The sequence below is a fragment of the Mustela nigripes genome, chromosome 17 (genome assembly GCF_022355385.1).
Source record: "Mustela nigripes isolate SB6536 chromosome 17, MUSNIG.SB6536, whole genome shotgun sequence".
Taxonomy (NCBI): domain Eukaryota; kingdom Metazoa; phylum Chordata; class Mammalia; order Carnivora; family Mustelidae; genus Mustela; species Mustela nigripes.
In genome coordinates this window covers 569306-575119 of record NC_081573.1, presented here as the reverse complement: position 1 = coordinate 575119, position 5814 = coordinate 569306, and positions in this window count along the sequence as shown.

Here is a 5814-nt window from a genome sequence, read left to right as displayed (position 1 = left end):
CTATTGTATATTTTTTCCACCTACCTATCCCTATGTAAATACTACACTGTCCATGAGATTTGTTCCTTCCACAAAAAGTCTTGGAGTAAGAAGATGTTCCAGGTTTATTCCTTTTCAGAACTGTTGTGCTATTATTGCTCTTTTTGTATTTCCACATACACATTAGTGTCAACTTTTTGACTGCCAAAACAGCTAGTTGGGTTTTTAAAAAATTTATTTATTTATTTATTTAAGTAATCTCTACACCCAACGTGGGGCTGAAATTCATGATACTGAGATCAAGGCTCACACACTCTAACTCTGATTGAGTTAGGAGCCCCAGCTAGTTGGGATTTTGATTTGCCTTGCTTACCAGTTTAGAGGGACTTGATTTCTTGACAATATTGAATAACTTTTTCTTTTTTAAAGTTTTAATTTTGATTCCAGTTAGTTAGCATACAGTGTAATATTCGTTTCAGGTGTACAATATATTGATTCAACACCTTCATACATCAACCAAGGGTCATCACAAGCGCCGTCCTTAATCCCCACCACCTGTTTAAGCCTCCCTGCTACCCACCTCTCCTCTGGTAACCATCAGTTCTCAATAGTTAAGAGTCTGTTTCTTTTTATTCCTTTGCTCCTTTGTTTTGTTTCTTACATTCCACATATGAGTGAAGTCATATGGTGTTTGTCTTTCTCTGACTGACTCATTTCGTTTAGCGTTATACTCTAGCTCCATCTTGCTGCAAATGGTTAAGATTTCATTCTTCTTAATGACAATGTTGAGTCTTTTTAAATGTTTGTTTATTTATTTATATTTAAAGTAGGCTCCATGCCCAGCATGGGGCTTGAACTCACAACCCTGAGATCATGTTCCACCGACTGAGCCAGCCAGCCACTTCCAATGTTGAGTCTTTCAAGTAATGAATGTGGTATTTTTTTTAGTTCTTTAATTTCTCTTAGCTAAGTATTATAGTTTTTAGTCTTCAGATCTTATACATCTATACTTATACTTAGCTCTACTTGTGTATAGTTTTTGGAGTTATTATAATAGTATTTTAATTTTGCTTTCCAATTGTTCCTCGTTAATTTACAAAATAAAATTCAGTTGGTATTTCTTCCCCTTCTATCTGTATGCCTTGTATTCCTTTCATTTGTCTTACTGTTAGCCAGTTCTGAATAGAAGTTGTAACAGCATCATTGACTTGTATCACGGAAGTGTTCAGTATGATATTAAAGGTTTTTAGCAGTATGATATTAAAGGTTTTTGCTTTAGAGGCTCTTTATCTGATTAAGGAAGTTTCCTTCTCTTCCCACACAGCTGAGCATTTTATTTATCAAACTTTGTGCATTCACTTATATTATGATGCGTTTTTGCTTTGTTAGTCTTAAAATGGTGGATAACCTTTATTATTAGATGTCAAACTTGTCTGTCATCTGAGGATAATTCACACTTGGATGTATTGTCAGCTTTTGTTTACCAATATCTTGGTGAGGATTTTTGCATTTGTTTTTGAAGGATATTGGTCTGCAGCTTTCTTTCCCAGTACTGTCTTTGTCTGATTTGAATTTGGAGTAATGCTTGCTTATAAAATTTTTGCAAAGTTTTCCTTACTCTTCCACTTTCTGAAAGAGATTGTATAGAATTGTATTTTTTCACTAAATGTTCAGTGGTATGTGCCAGTGAGGACACTGTGGCTGGGAGTTTTCTTTGTTGGAAGGGTGTTTTAACTACAAATGCAATTTAAAGATGCAATTTATTTTACAGTGCAATAAAAATACAAATGCATTTACAAATGCAATGCAATACAAATACAAATGCAATTTATTTTAAAGAATATTAAGATTATTCCTTCTTGAATGAGTCTTGGTAGTTTGTGTCTTTCGGAATACCATGGTCCATCCATTGAAGGATGGACCTAAATGCTGTTATGCTAAGTGAAATAAGTCAGACTGAGAAGACAAATACCATATGATTCCACTTATAACTGGAATTAAAAAAACAAACAAATGAAAAGCGGAATCAGACATATAAATACAGAGAATAAATTGATGGTTGCCAGAGGAGGCAAGGATGGGCAAAATGGGTGAAGGGGAATGGGAAATACTGGATTCCAGTATCTCCAATATCCATTACTTATGGAATGAGTAAGGTACAGGAATAAAAGGGATAGCATAAGGCATATGGTCAATGATACTGTAACAGTGATGTGATGGGACAGGTGGTAGCCACACTTATGGTGAACATAGCATATGTATAAACTTGCCAAATCACTAAGTTACCAACCTAAAATTAATGTAATATTGTGTGTCAACTATACTAAAATAAAATGGGTTGGATCATTCAACTTGCCAAATTTTGGGGCACGGAGTTTGTAGTGTTCTCTTCGGTCCTGTTAATATCAATGTGGTTTGTAGTGACATTCTGTCATTCATTCCAGATGTTGGCAAGTTGTGTCTTCCTTTTACCCATGATCAGCCTGGCTAGGCCTTGGCAATTTTCTTTTTGTCTTATTGAAGAATCAGCGGTGAGTTTCATTGATTTTTGTTATTTTTTTTTCTGTTTTTGGTTTTATTTATTTCTGCCCTTTATCATGCTCACTTTGGGGTGAGTGGCTCTTTTTCTGGTGTCTTAAGATGGAAGTTTAGGTGACTAGAAACTATTTTTTTAAAATATGAGTTATTTATTTTAATATGAATATGCTGCTCCAACTTTCCCCCTAAACACGTTAGCTGCATCTCAAAGGTTAGAACGTGGTTTTCATTTTCATTCAGTTCAAAATATTTTCCAATTTTCCTTGAGCTCCTCTTTGCCCCATGAATTATTTAGAAGTGTGTTGTTTAATTTCCAAATAGCTGAAGATGTTCCAGATTATCTTTCTAGTAATAGATTTTAACTTAAATTCCATTAGGGTGTGAAAAGAAGCAATATAGGATATTAATTTTTTTGAATGTTAAGCTTTGTTTTGTAACTGAGGATATGAACTTTGTTGGCCAACACTCCAGGTGCACTTAAAAAGACTGTGTTTTTTGCTGTCGGTGGGGTGCTGCTCTCAACGTGTCAATTAGGTTGAGTTGGTGGGCAGTGTAGTTAAGGTTTCCTATATCCTTGCTGATGTGCTCTCTATTTGCTCTATCAATAACCAAGAGAGGAGTGTCAAAGTCTGTGACTGTAACCGTTGGTTTACCTACTTGTCCTTCCATTTCTGACAGTTTCTGCTTTATGTACTTTGAAGGTCTGTGGATTTGTGCATTCACATTTAGAATTACTGCCTTCCTGGTGAATTGACTTTTTATTTATTTATTTTTTTATTTTTTTTTTTATTTTTTTTTTTTAAAGATTTTATTTATTTATTTGACAGAGAGAAATTACAAGTACACTGAGAGGCAGGCAGAGAGAGAGAGAGAGAAGGAAGCAGGCTCCCTGCTGAGCAGAGAGCCCGATGCGGGACTCGATCCCAGGACGCTGAGATCATGACCTGAGCCGAAGACAGCGGCTTAACCCACTGAGCCACCCAGGCGCCCTGAATTGACTTTTTAAAAAAAATCTCTGATAATTTTCTTATTCAAAAGCCTACTTGATCTGGTATCTTTTGCCATACTATCTTGGACAGCATGGCCACTGTGGTAAATAGAAAGTGGCTGATTGTTCCCAATTCCCAAAGGTGTCCATGCCCTAATCCCCAAAACCTGTGAGCATGTTACCTTGCAGGCCAAGGGGACTTTGTAAATGTGACTAAATTAAGTAGCTTGAGATGGGAACATTACACTGATTATCTGGATGAGTCCAATGTATTCACAGGCTTCTTCGTAGAGGGAGACCATAGGGCTGGAGTAATGGTAGGGGAGGTGAGAATGGAATCAAGGGGCTGCAGTGGTTGAAGGAAGGGGTTGGGAACCATATGCTGCAGGCAGCCTCTGGAAGCTGAAAAGGCAAGGGCACAGATTCTCACTGCAGAGCTACCAAAGCAAGCATCCCTGCTGACACCTCGGTGTTAGTCTGGTGATTCTGTACTTGCGACCTCCAGAACTGTAAGACAATAAGTCTTTGTTGTTGAAAGTCACCGAGTTTATGGTAATTTGTTGTGGCAGTCACAGGAAAGTAACACAGCCTCTTAAGCTTTCTTTTGATTGATGTTTGCAAACATATTCTTTAATTTTTACCTCCTGCACATTGTTTACCAACTGCACATGCCTGGGTCTTGGTGGTGTTAATCCAGTCCTACAGTCTCTGTCATTTAATTGTGCTTTCCACATTTACATTTAATGTAATTACCGATCAGGTTGATTTTAGGTTTTCCATCTTACTGTTTGCTTTCTGTTTGTCTTCCTCTTACTGTTTGTTTCTCCGTCTTCCCTCTCCTGCCTTCTTTTTGCTTTTTGGAATATTTTTAAGTATTCCATATTAGTTTATTGGTGTCTTTTTTTTTTTTTTTTTTTTTTTTTTGAGAGGAGGGAGGGGCAGGGGAGAGGAAGAGAGCATCTCAGGCAGGCTCCATGCCCAGTGGAGAGTCTGACACAGGGCTTGACCTCATGACCCTGAGATCATGACCTGAGCTGACATCAAGAGTTGGATGCTTAGCCGACTGAACGTCCCAGACTCCCCTTTCTACTGATGTTTTAACTCTAACTCTTTGTGTGTTGTTCTTAAAATGGCTATGGCTACTGTAGATATTGTACCTATCTAATTTCAGAGTCTACATAGAGTTAATATTTCACATTTTTCAGAAAAAACAATAGCCTTACAACTTACGTTGTAGGTGTCCTATGTATTATATCTACATATATTCAAACCCCACCAGACCTTATTGGTTTTGCTTTCAATATTATAATGAATGTAACAGAAGTATGCTATTACATTTACTTAGATAATTACCTTTTTTGTTCTTCTCCTTTTCTTCCTAGTTTCCCCCTAGAATTCCTTTCTGTCTGAAGACATACCTTATCATTTCTTGTAGAGCATAGCTGCTGGCAACAAATTCTCCATGTGTTCCTTCCTCTAAGAATGACTTTATTTTGCTTCCATTCCTGAACAATATATCCAGAAGAATTCTGGGTTGGCTCTCCGTAACTTAAAAAACTTCTGACCAGGATGATTTCTTTTTTTTTTAATAGATTAAAAAAAATTTATTTGACAGAGAGAGAGAGCACAAGCAGGGGGATCAGCAGGCAGAAGGAAAGGGAGAAGTGGGCTCCGTGCTGAGCAGGGAGCTTGATTTGAGGCTCGATCCCAGGACCCATGACCTAAACTGAAGGCAAATTCCTTTTTTTTTTTTTTAAAGATTTTATGTATGTATTTGACACACACACACACACACAGATCACAGGTAGGCAGAGAAGCAGGCAGAGAGAGAGAGAAGCAGGCTCCCTGCCAAGCAGAGAGCCCAATGTGGGGCTGGATCCCAGGACTTTGAGATCATGACCTGAGCCAAAGGCAGAGGTTTAACCCACTGAGCCACCCAGATGCCCCTGAAGGCAGACTCTGAACCAACTTAGCCACCCAAGTTCCCCTAACCAGGATGATTTCTGATGTGAAATCTATAGTTATTCAAATTGTTTTCCCTCTTATGTAACGTGGCATTTTCTCTTTTTTTTCTTTTTTGGTTTTGACCAGTTCAATTTTGATGTATGCGGGCATGGTTTTTTTTTTTTTAAAGATTTTATTTATTTGACAGAGAGAGATCACAAGTAGGCAGAGAGGCAGGCAGAGAGAGAGCAGGAAGCAGGCTCCCTGCTGAGCAGAGAGCCCGACGAGGGACTCGATCCCAGGACCCTGAGATCATGACCTGAGCCGAAGGCAGCGGCCCAACCCACTGAGCCACCCAGGCGCAC